Source organism: Nicotiana tabacum, chromosome 2, assembly GCF_000715075.1.
Source record: "Nicotiana tabacum cultivar K326 chromosome 2, ASM71507v2, whole genome shotgun sequence".
NCBI classification, from domain to species: Eukaryota; Viridiplantae; Streptophyta; class Magnoliopsida; order Solanales; family Solanaceae; genus Nicotiana; species Nicotiana tabacum.
Window position 1 is genome coordinate 98,433,578 of NC_134081.1, and position 14,440 is coordinate 98,448,017.

Here is a 14,440-nt window from a genome sequence, read left to right on the forward strand (position 1 = left end):
TGACCAAACAATGTTGTCAAATGATTTTAAGATAAATGAATGTGATAAATGTGTGTACACTAAAAATGTTCCAAATCACATAGTCATTGTTTGCCTATATGTGGATGATATGCTGATAATGAGTAATGACATTGCCAACATAAATGCTACTAAGCGTATGCTCAATAGCAAGTTTGATATGAAAGATTTGGGATTTCCTGATTTAATTCTGGGAATTAAGATTCATAAGACTCCTCAAGGTCTGGCATTGTCACAATCTCATTATATTAAGACAGTACTTGAAAAATTCAAGCACTTGGGCTTTAAAGTTGCAAAGACTCCAATTAACGTGCATCTTGCATTAGTAAAGAATAAAGGCCAAAGCATATCACAATTGGATTATGCTCGTGTGTTGGGATGCTTAATGTATATCATGAATTGTACACGATCGGATATAGCTTGTGTTATAAGTAAACTGAGTCGATAAACGAGCAATCCAGGTCAATCTCATTGGATGGCAATGAAACGAGTTTTGGGATATTTAGAACATACCCAGAACTTTGACGTGCACTACAGTAAATTCCCTGCGGTGATTGACGGATACTGTGATGCAAATTGGATCACCGGTTCAACTAATTCTAAGTCCACGAGTGGATATGTATTCACTATTGGTGGAGGAGCGGTATCTTGGAAGTCATCCAAACAAACATGTATTGCCCGCTCTACAATGGAGGCTGAATTCATAGCCTTTGATAAAGCCGGTGAAGAAGCTGAATGGCTCCGGAATTTCTTGGAAGACATTCAATTTTGGCCCAAACCGTTGGCACCAATATGCATATATTGTGATAGTCAAGCGGCAATTGGAAGGGCTGGGAGCATTATGTATAACGGTAAATCTCGTCATATACGACAAAGACATAAAACCGTTAGGCAATTACTCTCTAGAGGAATTATCACGATTGACTATGTAAAGTCAAGTGATAATGTGTCGGATCCACTTACAAAAGGCCTAACTAGAGAGGTAGTTGAGAAATCATCAAGGAGAATGGGGATATGGCCGAGAACAAGTCATTGTAGCGGTAACTCTACCTAGAAGACTGGAGATCCCAAGATCTAGGTTCAAGGAGATCAAATAAAGTCATTAATGACGGTTCAACATTGTCAAATAAAATTTTAGTCCGTTCTCGTGATGAGACAATGTTCAGTACCAAGGATAAAGCATTAAGGCTTTTTAATGATTTCTAAATTTGATACGGGGTATATCAAATAGTGTATCTACAGGATGACACGTTTAGGAATCACCTATGTAAGTGTGAAGTGTTAGCCGCTTCAAGGAGAACTTTGTAAGGCCAGTTCTCTACGCACTTATGAAACCAGGCGGTGTTCATGGCTGAAACGAACACAACAATGAGAACCAAAGATGGTTAAGGGTTGATTGTGTGACTTATGGTTGTCTAGGTATACACCAAAGTTCGATGGTTCAAAGATATCAAATCTACCGATTGACCGAGTATATCTGACATAAGTTCACTACGGAAAGTTCAAAGGGAAACCTACTTATCCAGATGCGATTAATCCTTGCTTGCAAATCACACAGTTTTTCCATGCATACTTCCGTGATATAGCCATTCTCCATTCATGTGGGGGGATTGTTGAGGTTTTTGTTATTTAAAGATGAAATAGTCTTAAAATGAGGGTGAATGGGAAATGGAGGGAAAATGAAATTTTTGAGTAAAATTTTAAGTTTCCCCCTCTTGACAATGAGACATTGTCCCATATTGGAAGAGGAAAAGATTTTTGGTGGGTATATATATAATTGCTCTTCTTGTAGCTCTTAAAGAGTTAAGAAGAAAGCTCGGCTCGGCTTCGGCTACGGCTACGGCTTCGGCTTCGGCTTCGGCTTCGGCTTCGGCTTCGGATTTGGATTTGGATTTGGATTTGGATTTGGATTTGGTCAAATGATCGATTGATTGATTAATTTTTTGGACCAAATTTATTTGTTAATAGTAAATATTAACGTAAGATTATCCGCATTTGTAACGGATATGTTCCAATCCGTGTATTGACCACCAGCTGCAATAGCAGCCGCCTAATGCTCTTCCCACCATGGCCAAGTGCTTGCTCCACAAACAAGCTAGTGCATGCTCCACCATGGAGGATGGAGGGTCGTTCATCTTCAAAGCTGGCTTCTATATATATGTGTAGCAGCTGTTGAAGAAAGACAAGAACGAAAAATGAAAAACACCAACAAAACTGAAAAAATGCTCAACTTTGGCTATACATTGCACTCCTTCCTCTCAGCATTTCCATACGAATTTCTGAGTTTCTACTCCTTCGTTCTGCATTGTTTTAACTTCAAACAAAGCAACTGTAAGTGTGATTTGCTACCGAACTTTGTGTTCGCTGAAACACTGAGGTTTGAAGTACCGCTACACCAGTGTGTGATTCGTTCTATCCTGGGAGGAAATAATCCATTACCTTGGGTACTAGGAGGGGACTAAATTCCTTAAGGAAATACTGTGAATTCAGTGGGCTCGAATTAATTACTATTTCATTACGATAACTTATATTTTGCAGAATTATTATTTACAAATACAGCAATATTGGCGGGACTAATAAATATGACATGGCATTAACTTTTATGATAAAAATCAGAAAATAAATGCCACATAAGCTAATATGGGTCATACCCATTTTAGATCCATTTTTTCTTTAATGTGATTTGTTCCTACTTCCAAATGAGTTTCGATTAAAAAAAATATTAACTCCATATTAGTTTAAAATGATTATCTTATACTACAAAGTTTTGTCTTTTCTGTCACAGCACATTCATAATTATTCTATACTAAAATAATTTATGCTAGAAAATTCTTATATTGTTTGTATGTCACATCCGAGTCATTTTATAACTCTACTGAAGCTAAAATACTATTGTATACAGTAATATTTTAAAATGACTCAGATGGGGCATACAAACAAAATAAGAATTTTCTATCATAGATTATTTTAGTATAGAATAATTATGAATGACTCGGATGGGGCATACAAACAAAATAAAAAAAAATTTAGTATAGATTATTTTAGTATAGAATAATTATGAATGACTCGGATGGGGCATACAAACAAAATAAGAATTTTCTAGCACATTAGTTTGGATACAATAATATTTTAGCTTCAGCAGAGTTATAAAATGACTCAGATGGGGCATACAAACAAAATAAGAATTTTCTAGCACATTAGTTTGGATAAATAGTATTTTAATTTCAACAGAGTTATAAAATGACTCGGATGGGGCATACAAACAAAATAAGAATTTTCTAGCATAAATTATTTTAGTACAGAATAATTATGAATATGCATTATGTAACAGAAAAGGCAAAACTTTGTAGTATACGATAATCATTCTAAACTAATGTGGAACTTAATATTTTTTTTTATCGAAACCTATTTGTATTATGGGTCAAATCACATTAAAGGATAATGAGATATAAAATGGGTATGACCCATATTAGCTTATGTGACATTTATTTTTGGATTTTTATCTTAAAATTTAATGCCATGTCATATTTATAGTAGGAATTTGAGGCAAAAAATGACTTTTAAATGACAATGATAAAGTTTAATTACTTTTAAGTGATAAAAAATAGTTAAATAACTTTAGAGAAATTGAAAGATAGTTTAATAACCATTAATAAAATTTGCAAAAAAATATATTTGAATTGTATACATACGATAAGATCACAAACATTCTAAATTCACTTACTCTAAATTTTGAGTTCGCCTCAACTTGCAAGAGTACGTTATCCCAGGGCTTAAGTTTCCGCTACTATTTATCCAACAAATTTGAGCTGAGATTTTGTGTTATCGGCTGAACTTTATGCCCTTTTGTGTTTATCATTGCCCACAATAGCATGTATTCTTTTGTGAAATGGTTGTAATACTTCACAATCAAGTTGGGATATTTTTGTCATTTAATATTACTTAAACTAAAAATAATACCTAGCCAATTGAATGGGCAAAAGCCCATTGTAAAGTGACGGCAAAACAGAAAAGGGTCAAGGGAAAGGGAAACGAAGCATTCTGCTTCAGGAAACGAAGAAAACAAAAGCAGAGAAGGAAAGAAAGAGAAAAGAAGAAAAGAGAGGAAGAAGAAGAAAGCTTTGGACAAAGGCTTTAAGAAGAATTGGGGTTAAAATTGAAAGTATAAAGTTCTCCTTCGTCTCAAGAGGTTAGCCTTCTTCTTATCAGTTGAATTATTTCACTACATCTACGCGATTTCATGTAGTACAAAAGAATTTAATATCAATTTTCTTTTTTATTAATAAATAAATAAATAATTACTATGGACAGTAAGGCTATAAAGATTTGGTTTATGTACTGATAGGTCTAATTTTGGAGGAATAAAGTATATTAAATAGTTTGAAATTTATAGATTTTGGACTAGTTCTATGAGAATATAAATCCACAAATTAAGACTCAAACATGAATCCTGATGATTGGGTATTCTAAATTAGCTATGAATTAGCTTAAACAGGGAAATTAACATGAGATCGATATTATGTAATTATATATTGATTGGAGGAATTTGTACGAATTGCTCGAGGTGAAGCATTTGGTACTTCGGCACGAGTAATGTGAGTAGTAATCTTACCGCAATTTGTGTTTTCATAAGTTGCATAATTTACACATGATTTTTAATATGAATATGTTACCGATTATTTTGAGTTGCATGTGGGACAAGTCTTTTACTCGATATGATATCGAAATAGTTATTTGAGCTAATTACCGTTGTTTAAATATTGTCGTTGTCACTAGATCTGTTTTACCGTTACTTGAATTTACTGTTATCGAAATAAAATTTTATGATTTGATAAGAACCGAAATGCCCTATATTGTTTTAAAATATTTTCTACGAGTATACGGATTACAGAGACAAGTATAAATAGGAGTAGACATTGAAGGATCCCGTAGCTAACAGCGGGTTCGTTAGACCTGGTGCACCTTATAATTACCGATTACCGTTATAGCCCTCGCTAGTGGAAAGGTAGAACTAGCATACCATTACCGATTTTCCTCGAGTAGGGACTACCGTTATATTTGACTTCTTGCGAAGAAATCCACAGTTATACCGATTACATGATTCGTTCATTGAAAACTCCCAAATGTGAATATTGATATTATACAATGGTTACCGAGCTTGTTATTGAATTGTTAATTGTATTATACTACAAGAAAAAGATGATGAGACTGAATTTTTTTTTTATTGTTTCCGAAAGGGCATTTTTATGAGATTTTTTGTTTAATATACTAGCATGTTTTCTGACTTGTCCCCAATAAAAAAACGGTTGTAGTTAAGTGTTATTACTCACTGAGCAAGCGACTCATTCTCCCCTAATTTGTTTTACAAAGACAGCAGTTAACGCGGGCGAGGATTTCGTTAATTAGAACGCACATGTTGATAGTTCTTGGTGAGCCTCGCACTTGTTCGCGTGGGCCGAGATTTTATTTTTATTGTTATGGTCTTTTCTTTGAACTCTTAGAGTCGCTCCATAATCATTCTTTTAGAGTCTTGAGTATTTTCTTGTTATTATAGACTTATGTTGAGTATCGCTCATTCTTATCAAAGTTGGAGATAAAGTAGTATTTCTAGTTGTTAGTGGGTGGACTATTAATGGTAGATATTTGATTTGGTTAATTGATAAAATCATTATCGTTTGAATTGATATTAGGATGTTTGGTTGTTGATTTGAGATAGGAAAATTTTTGGGAAAATCCAAAAACAGGGAAAACTCTGTCCGATTTTCTGTAAAATATCGATGAGGCTTACATGAGGGCACTTACTGCTAAGTGCCGATCATGATCCTAAATTGGGTCGTGACAACGTTGATATCAGAGCTTAGGCTTTAAGTCTCGAGTCATAGAGCAATGTTTAGTAGAGTCTTGTTCATGGGTATGTAGGCGTCCATACTTATGATCTTGAGGCTACTGAACATCTAGGAATGTTTTCCCTTATTTCATTATTTGATCGTGCGTTGAGATAACTTGAGATTGACTTTGGAGTATTTCTTTCGCAGATGGCTAGGACACGCACACCCTCATCTGCTGGGCGTGGTACTACCCGGGGTAGCGGTCAAGTTGGGGTTCATCAAACTAGAAGACAGACTGCTCCTCAACCTAAAGTTGGGAATATTGGTCAACCCCAAGCTGCTATGCGAGATCAATTGCAAGGGCAGGGAGTTCAGGATGCTCCACCACCAGTGCCAACTGTTGTACCTACTGTTGCCTTACCTGCATACACAGTGGCAAGGTTATTGAATGTGTTAGAGGCATTGGTTCCTACTCAGGGTGGAATTTCAACTCCTCAGGCTACTTTATAGACACAAGCACCTGTACAGACTCAGACTTTCGGGAATAAGGAAGTATCCCTACAAGAGTTCCTGAAATTGAAATCACCAAAATTCACAGGTTCTGATAATTCGGCAGATCCTCAAAGTTTCTTAGATGGGACACTCAAGGCATTACATGGTCCAGGATGTTCTAGTGAGAGAGTCGTGGAGCTCGCAGCATATAAACTAGAGGATTTGGCTAACACATGGTATGAAACTGTATTGCTAGGAAGGCCAGCAGGAGCAACACCACTGACATGGGATGAATTCACTAAATTGTTCATGAATCATTTGTTTCCGGACAGCCTGATGCAAAAATATGCTAGAGATTTTGAGAGATTGGTTCAGACTCCATATATGGATGTGTCAACATATAACACCAAGTTTTGTAAGCTGGCTAGCTATGCCCCCTTACTTAGTGCATACCGAAGAAGCTCGAGTTCAGAGGTTTGTTGATGGATTAGTTGGTCGTTTATACACTGCAGTAACCCCACAGATGAAAACTTTATCCTACTCTGATGCAGTCGACCTTGATAGAAAGATTGAAACCAAGGGACGTGAGGAGCGTGCAGCTAGTGATTTACGTAAGAAGGCCAAGACAGGAGGGTCTTTCAGTGGCAATTTTAGTGAAAATCGAAGAGCAGGAAATCAGGGACAACAACAACAGGGTTCTCAGACAAGGACACACTTGTCTTCACAGTCCACATATAGGCCACATTATAGACAAGGTACTAGGGCACCATCATCATCTGGAGATCGTAATTCTAGGCAGATATATGCCACTATTCCAGTCTGTCAGACCTGTGGTAGATCACATTTGGGCCACTGTCGTGTTTTGACTGGAGAGTGCTTTCGGTGTGGCTAGTTGGGACATCACTTGAGAGATTACCCTCAGCCTCCGAGGAATTTCAGCCAAGCTTCTATTCAGTCAGCTGCACCTACTCAGACCACTCGTAATACTTCAGGTGCTACAGGTACAGGAAATAGAGGTCGAGGTGCTGGAGATCGTGCTACTGTGAATCAAGGACAAGGGACTGCTGGTAGAGGTCAAGCGAGAGTTTTTCCATTTACTAGACAGGATGCTCAGGCCTCGAATGCTGTGGTTACATATATTCTTTCTGTCTGTTCATTTGATGCACTTGCGTTGATTAATCTGGGATGTACTCACTCTTATGTGTCCTCGTACTTTGCTTTGAGGTTTAGTAGACAACCTGAGCTATTGAATGATAATTTTCTAGTTGCTACTCCTGTTGATTGAATACGTATATCGTGCTTGCCAGATTCAGATTGAGGGTAGAGATACTCTAGCTGACCTTATTATACTTGATATGATTGACTTTGACATGCTGATGGGAATGGATTGGTTATCTTCTTTCTATACTATCGTCGATTGTCATGCAAAGATAGTCAAGTTTGAAATACCAAACGAACCCAATTTTGTTCTAAAAGGGGGTCAGGTTCCAGAGATTTGCAAAGTTGTATCTTTTATGAAAGCTCAACGGCTTTTGAAGAAAGGTTGCTTGGATCTCTTAGCTATTGTGAATGACACAAGAAAGGAAACAGTTAGTATAGAAAATGTACCAGTAGTGAGAGAATTTCTGATGTATTTCCTGAGGATTTACCAGGATTGCCTCCAGTACGAGAAATAGATTTTGGTATTGATTTGCCACATGACACACAACCCATATCAATACCGACATATCGGATGGCACCAGCAGAGTTGAAGGAGCTAAAACAACAACTGCAGGATTTGTTAGATAAGAGTTTTATTAGATCGAGTATATCTCTATGGGGTGCACCAGTACTGTTCGTAAAGAAGAAAGACGGATCCCTGAGAATGTGCATTGACTACATGCAGTTGAACAAGATAACAATATGCAATAAATATCATTTGCCTCGTATAGATGACATGTTTGATCAGTTACAAGGAGTTGCCCACTTTTCAAAGATTGACCTCCATTCTGGTTATCATCAACTTAGAATCAAAGATGAAGATATTTTTAAGACTGCTTTCAGAACTCGATACGGGCACTATGAGTTTCTTGTGATGTCTTTCGGACTGACTAATGCTCCAGCTGCATTCATGGATTTAATGAATAGGGTGTTCAAGCTGTTTCTAGATAGATTTGTAATAGTATTTATTAATGATATCCTGATATATTCTCGTAGCCAAGGAGAACACGAGAATCATCTCAGGACTGTGTTGCAGACATTGTGAGAACATCGGTTTTATGCTAAGTTCTCGAAGTGTGAATTTTGTCTTGACTCGGTACAATTTCCGGGGCATGTTGTATCCAAAGATGGAATTATGGTAGATCCTAAGAAGACAGAAGTTGTGCATAAATGGCCCAAAGCCTACTTCTCCTACAGAGATTCGCAGCTTTTTAGGCTTAGCAGGCTATTACAGGCGTTTTGTGCAGGATTTCTCCAGAATAGCAACGCCACTGACTAAGTTAACTTTAAAAAAAATGCAAAGTTTTAGTGGACGAAGGAATGTGAGCAGAGCTTTCAGAAACTCAAAACGTGTCTGACAACTGCACCAATATTAGCCTTACCATCAGGTTCTGGAGGATTTACAGTATTCTGTGATGCCTCGAATATGGGATTAGGATGTGTTCTCATACAAAATGGTTGTATTATAGCTTATGCTTCGAGACAATGGAAAAAGCACGAGAAAAACTATCATACACATGATTTGGAGATGGCTGCAGTGGTATTTGCTCTAAATAATTGGAGGCATTACCTATACGGCGAAACTTATGAGATTTATACTGACCATAAAAGTCTTAAGTATATCTTTCAGCAGAGAGATCTAAATCTTCGGCAGCGTCGGTGGATGGAACTACTCAAGGATTATGACTGTTCTATTTTGTATCATCCTGGAAAAGCCAATGTGGTGGCTGATGCATTGAGTAGAAAATCTATGGGGAGTTTGGCATATATAGCTCACACAAAGAAACTTTTGGCCAAGGATATTCAGAGACTAGAAGGTACAGGTATCAGATTTAGTGTCGGAACTTCAAAGGCATTGTTGGCTTGTGCTCACGCTACATCTTCATTAGTTGAGCGCATTAATGCCACCCAATATGAGGATGAGCGATTTTGCAAATACAGAGATGAGGCCTTAGCTGGTAAAAGCAAGGATATGATTGTTGAAAGTGATAGTGTTCTTCGAATGGGTGACAGGCTATGTGTAGCAAACGTAGATGGGTTGCGGCATGCTGTTCTTGAAGAAGCTCACAACTATAGATACACTATACATCCTGGATCCACAAAAATATATCATGACCTAAAGTAATTTTATTGGTGGGAAGGTATGAAGAAAGATATTGCTAACTTTGTTTCTAGCTGTTTGACTTGCCAGTAGGTCAAGGCTGAGCATCAGCGACCTGCAGGTCTACTACAACAAATTGAGATTCCAGAGTGGAAATGGGAAAGAATCACCATGGATTTTGTGACTAGCCTACCCCGTACTCTTAGAGGTTATGATTCTGTGTGGGTAATTATAGATCAACTGAAAAAACCAACACACATTTTGCTTGTGAAGACTACATATGGTGGAGTGAGGTATGCACAGATATTTATGAACGAAATTGTCCGACTTCACGGAGTTCCAATATCCATCATCTCTGATAGAGGGTCACAATTTACCTCACATTTTTGGAAATCTTTTCAAGAAACATTGGGTACACGAGTAGATCTTAGTACTGCATTTTATCCACAGACAGACGGGCAGTCTAAACGTACTATACAAATCTTGGAGGATATGTTAAGAGCTCGCATTCTTGAGTTTGGAGGTAGTTGGGATGCTTATATACCTTTAGCTGAATTTGCTTACAACAATAGCTTCCAGTCCAGTATTCAAATGGCACCGTACGAAGCATTGTATGGTAGAAGATGTCGCTCTCTTATCGGATGGTTTGAAACTGGTAAGACTAACTTATTGAGACCTGACCTAGTACAAAAAGTTATGGACAAGGTCCAGTTGATCAGACAAAGATTGCTTACAACTCAAAGTAGACAAAAGTCTTATGCTGATAAGAGAAGAAGAGATTTAGTATTCACAATTGGGGACAAAGTGTTCCTACGAGTCTCCCCTATGAAAGGTGTGATGCGGTTTGGGAAACAAGGCAAGTTTTCCCCCGGGTTTATAGGACCGTATGAGATACTAGATCGAGTGGGAGCTGCGGCTTATCGTTTGGCACTCCCTCCTGAGTTATCCTTTATTCATCCAGTGTTTCATGTCTCAATGCTAAGGATATGTATATCAGACTCACCTCAGGTGCTTGAAGCACCTGCTGTACCGCTTGATGAGAAGTTATCTTACGAGGAGGAGCCGGTCGCTATTATTGATAGCCAAGTAAGAAAGTTACGGTCAAAAGAAATTGAGTTCGTAAAAGTCTTATGGCTAAATCATACAGTTGAAGAAGCTACTTGGGAAATAGAAGATGCCATGAGAGTCAAGTACCCCCATTTGTTTCAGTCTACAAGTATGCACTTGTTATAAATTTGGGGACCGAATTTCATAAGGTGGGGTGAATGTAATACTTCACATTCAAGTTGGGGTATTTTTGTCATTTAATATTACTTAAACTAAAAAAAAAACCTAGCCAATTAAATGGGCAAAAGCCCGTTGTAAAGTGACGGCAAAACATAAAAGGGTCAAAGGAAAGGGAAACGAAGCATTCTGCTTCAGGAAACGAAGAAAACAAAAGCAGAGAAGGAAAGAAAGAGAAAAGAAGAAAAGAGAGGAAGAAGAAGAAGAAAGCTTTGGACAAAGGCTTTAAGAAGAATTGGGATTGAAATTAAAAGTATAAAGTTCTCCTTCGTCTCAAGAGGTTAACCTTCTTCTTATCAGTTGAATTATTTCACTATATCTACGCGATTTCATGTAGTACAAAAAAATTCAATATCAATTTTCTTTTTTATTAATAAATAAATAAATAATTGCTATGGACAGTAAGGCTATAAAGATTTGGTTTAAGTACTGATAGGTCTAATTTTGGAGGAATAAAGTATATTAAATAGTTTGAAATTTATAGATTTTGGACTAGTTCTATGAGAATATAAATCCACAAATTAAGACTCAAACATGAACCCTGATGATTGGGTATTCTAAATTAGCTATGAATTAGCTTAAACAGGGAAATTAACATGAGATCGATATTATGTAATTATATATTGATTAGAGGAATTTGTACGAATTGTTCAAGGTGAAGCATTTGGTACTTCGGCACGAGTAATGTGAGTAGTAATCTTACCGCAATTTGTGTTTTCATAACTTGCATGATTTACACATGATTTTTAATATGAATATGTTACCGATTATTTTGAGTTGCATGTGGGACTAGTCTTTTACTCGATATGATACCGAAATAGTTATTTGAGCTAATTACCGTTGTTTTAAATATTGTCGTTGTCACTAGATCTGTTTTACCGTTACTTGAATTTACTGTTATCGAAATGAAATTTTATGATTTGATAAGAACAGAAATGCCCTATATTGTTTTAAAATATTTTCTACGAGTATATACGGATTACAGAGACAAGTATAAATGGGAGTAGATATTGAAGGACCCCGTAGCTAACGGCGGGTTCGTTAGACCTGGTGCACCTTATAATTACTGATTACCGTTATAGCCCTCGCTAGTGGAAAGGTAGAACTAGCATACCGTTACCGATTTCCCTCGAGTAGGGACTACCGTTATATTTGACTTCTTGCGAAGAAGTCCACAATTATACCGATTTCATGATTCGTTCATTGAAACCTCCCAAATATGAATGTTGATATTATACCATAGTTACCGAGCTTATTATTGAATTGTTAATTCTATTATACTACAAGAAAAATATGACGAGACTGAATTTTTTTTATTGTTTCTGAAAGGGCATTTTTATGAGACTTTTTGTTTAATATACTAGCATGTTTTCTGACTTGTTCCCAATAAAAAAACGATTATGGTTAAATGTTATTATTCACTGAGCTAGCAACTCATTCCCCGCTAATTATTTTTACAGAGACAGCAGTTAACGCGGGCGAGGATTTCGTTAATTAGAACGCACATGTTGATAGTTCTTGGTGAGCCTCGCACTTGTTCGCGTGGGCCGAGATTTTATTTTTATTGTTATGGTCTTTTCTTTGAACTCTTAGAGTCGCTCCATAGTCATTCTTTTAGAGTCTTGAGTATTCTTTTGTTATTATAGACTTATGTTGAGTATCGCTCATTCTTATCAAAGTTGGAGATAAAGTAATATTTTTAGTTGTTAGTGGGTGGACTATTAATGGTAGATATTTATTTTGATTAACTGATAAAATCATTATCGTTTGAATTGATATTAGGATATTTGGTTGTTGATTTGAGATAGAGAAATTTTTGGGATAGTCCAAAAACAGGGAAAATTCTGTCCGATTTTCTGTAAAATATTGATAAGACTTACTTAGGGGCACTTGCTCCTAAGTGCCGGTCATGATCTTAAATTGGGTCGTGACAATTAAATTTCAGAGTTTGATTGTGACAAACTAGGCTTGGTTTGATTCTTGTAGTTGGGTCTCTTGAATAATTGATGAAGATAAAAACGAAAAAAATGTTCACATAACGAAAATATCACAGAACTTCCTGATTTTCTTTCACTTGCTTTCAGATATCTATATTTATATATCTATCTATATCTATACAAGCACACGAAGGCTCTTAGCGAAATATCGTTCGCCTTTTTTTACCCCTTTAAAATATAATCACATTGGACAAAATACTCATTTGATTATACTAATATTTAGGACCTAATAATTCTTTGAAATTTAGTTATTAAATCTTTACTTATTTAAACTAGGTACCTAAAATGTAGGACTCTAAAATCCATTTATTGTACCTTAAATAATAATTAAGAAGTCAATTATTTGGATCGTTAGTACAATTTGTAGCCGTGCTTTTGAAGTAATTTCTATATGGCAATTGTAAAATGACATCCTAGCTAATGGTACTTTATCATGATGAAGAAAATAGTTTTTTAGCATCAATGAGTAATTTTTTAGAAGAACCTTTTTTACTTCACTTAGTATTTGCAACAAAGTATATTAATTTATCGTAATTACGTGATAAATAATGTGAAACTAAAATTAAAACTACTAAATATATAGGAAAATAACGTTTCACTTAATTTTGTCTTCTTCAATCAATAGACTATTATAAAAGTACGAAACTACAACGCAAAATTGGTCGATGTTTTTGTCATATAAAATAAATTTTACATTGGATAAAATTAATGTTCAAATAATATTTTTAATATTTAGGACGTTAAAATTAATTAAAATTTTGACTATTACATTTTTTCTTATTTGAACTATATAAGAACTTCTAATATTTATAAGTTGATTAATTTAATTTTCACAAGAATGTTATGAAATAAAGACAGTAAAGTAAAGACAAGTATAGAGAGAAACTGATATATTATTCAAACTTCAAACTTCTGTACATAATGAACTGAATTCTCCTATATTTATAGAAGAAAGGAAGCTGCTGTGTAAGCTGCTACTGCAAGTTGCTGTGTAAGATGCTGCTGCAAGCTGCTGTGTAAGCTGCTACTCTAAGTTGTTGTGTCAGATATAGATAATCTTTTACTATGGGCAATATTTATCCATAACGGAGTACCGAAATGATAAGCTTCTTCAAGAGGCTTATTTCCAATAGAGTACTAAATAGATAAATATATTTACGGCGGAGTCTCATATGGATAAGCTTCTTCAGGAAACTTATTTACAACGGAGTACTAAATGAACATCCATAATATAATATATTTATAACACTCCCCTTTGGATATTCATAAAAAGATAATGTGCCTCATTAAAACCTTACTAGGAAAAAACCCCATGGAAAAAAATCCTAGTGAAGGAAAAAAAGTACACATATTTAGTAATACGCATTGCTAGCTGCCTCATTAAAAACCTTATAAGGAAAACCCTGTGGGAAAAAACCTTAGTAAAGAAAAAAGAGTACATCGCGTATTTTACTCCCCCTGATGAAAATCTTATTTTAAATATTTAAGTCTTCGCATTCCAATCTTGTATACCATCTTCT